The 2048-nt window shown below is 40.2% G+C and overlaps 1 long non-coding RNA gene across 2 annotated transcripts; it reads right to left on the bottom strand.

Annotated features, from left to right (window-relative positions):
• Positions 1-325: 325 nt before the first annotated feature.
• On the bottom strand, positions 326-2048 carry LOC116529603. 2 transcript variants are annotated; one of them, XR_004259560.1, is made up of 3 exons: positions 2011-2048; positions 1823-1905; positions 326-345 (listed from the first exon to the last, which is right to left on the bottom strand). It is a non-coding gene; the product is annotated as an uncharacterized LOC116529603 (long non-coding RNA). The 2 variants fall into 2 exon arrangements; XR_004259559.1 differs by lacking the exon at positions 326-345 and having other exon boundaries at positions 1562-1905.

The following is a 2048-nucleotide window of genomic DNA, read 5'->3' as shown; positions in this document are numbered from 1 at the left end:
AGTGAAACACCGTTTCTACAAAAAATAGAAAAATTAGCTGTGTGTGGTGGCACACAGCTATAGTCCCAGCTATGTAAGAGGCTGAGGTGGGAAGTTCACCTGAGGCAGGGAGGTTGAGTCAAGGCTGCGGTGAGCTGTGATCATGCCACTACACTCTAGCCTGGAGCCTGACTCACAAAAAAAAAAAAAAAAAAAAAAAGAAAAAAGGAGGGTTTCCCTTCTTCTCAGTCTTGCTTTAAATTTTCCTGACAGCCCCCAGTCTGGGAATAAAGTGCACAACCTACCTGGAGCAGAAAGTTGAAGACCTCCCAGAAATTCCTTTTTCATGTGACAGGAAGTCTTCAACTTGATAAAACTAAATTAAGAGATGAGTTTACTACCACATACACACACAGAGTAAATACCAATTACTTTGGCATTGATTGAGAACTGACTCCTCTATTTAACTTATCAGATCATCCAGGTCTCGAAATTCTGGGCAAAAATCTGATTTTGATGGCATCGGGTTATACTTTAAGACATTCTACTTCCTTTCTTCTTTTTTATTTTTTTTAAGAGATAGGATCTTGCTCCGTTGTCCAGGCTGAGGGCATTGGCCATTCACAGGCAGGATCATTGCACACAGCAGCCTCATACTCCTGGACTCAAGTGATCCTCCAGCCTCAGCCTCCCAAGTAGTTGGGCCTGCATGGTGTACCACTGCACTTGGCTCTTTCTGGTTTATTTTTTTTATTTTTATTTTATTTTTTTTTTTGAGACGGAGTTTCGCTCTTGTTGCCCAGGCTGGAGTGCAATGGCGCGATCTCAGCTCACCGCAACCTCCGTCTCCTGGGTTCAGGCAATTCTCCTGTCTCAGCCTCCTGAGTAGCTGGGATTACAGGCACGCGCCACCATGCCCAGCTGATTTTTTGTATTTTTAGTAGAGACGGGGTTTCACCATGTTGACCAGGATGGTCTCGATCTCTTGACCTCGTGATCCACCCGCCTCGGCCTCCCAAAGCGCTGGGATTACAGGCTTGAGCCACCGCGCCTGGCCCTTTCTGGTTTATTTTTAAATGTTATTATCTTCTCAGCTGAATTTATAAGTAACTGAAGCCCAAATGAGGCCCATTAACCTAAGTGAACCTGCATCTTCACTTTCCCAAATAGTCTTAATTTCAAACATTTTATTCTATATATCATAAATATGCTCTTGACAGACTATGTATATTTCAGTTGCCTTAGGCTTGCTATAATAATGTCATCTTGGTGTACCTCAGTCTTCTGTCCTTGGCTGTATGTTATTTCTCAGTGATTTGGAGGCTTGAGAAATTATAGAATTTATATAGAAGAGTCATTTCATGCAAGCAACATGTGACCCACAGATATCTTTTGTGTGCCCCACATAGTGTATTTAAAAATTCTTAAATTTACTTATAAACATTTAAAATTCTGAAAATTTCACATAAAAAATGAGATTTATGGTATCTGCTAAACAACAAACAAATAAAAACAAAAAAACCCTAAGATGACCTGGCAAAGCTGAGCCCACACTCCTCACCTCAGTTACTATGTATCACTATGCTTGTGTGGGTCTTTTTCTTACTGTGGATAAAATATTTTTTTTAAAAAAAAAACCAGTCCCCCCTCTGTTAAACAAACCATGACATCTAGTTTTCTCGCCTCACCTTGCTTGTCATTTGAGTTTATGACCAGTTCTAGTGTAGGTTTAGTAACTACATTAGTTGATGAAATCAGACTTCCTGGGTTTAAATGCGGACTCTAACCATTCAACCTCTCTGCCTCAATGGCCTCATCTGTAAAATGGGGACTATAAACGTACCATCACGCTGGGAATACTGTGGATGCCTCTGTGGTGACTGAGCAACCCCAGGCTTCTGGAAGAATTGGTAAAACCCAAGCTATCTGAAATAACAAGAAGAAATTGCTGTTGATTATTTAACTTGTAAATTCTCTTAGAATTTGGTTTCCCCGAAATGACTTATTTGCTTTGTTATGCTTGTTACTTACTATATCGATTATATTTGAGAAAATGAATAATGTGAAAT

Source organism: Sapajus apella, unplaced genomic scaffold (assembly GCF_009761245.1).
Source record: "Sapajus apella isolate SASKATOON/1434 unplaced genomic scaffold, GSC_monkey_1.0 scaffold62, whole genome shotgun sequence".
Classification (NCBI taxonomy): Eukaryota; Metazoa; Chordata; class Mammalia; order Primates; family Cebidae; genus Sapajus; species Sapajus apella.
The sequence above is the reverse complement of the archived record's forward strand: the minus strand, read 5'-3'. Positions and strand labels throughout refer to the sequence as shown.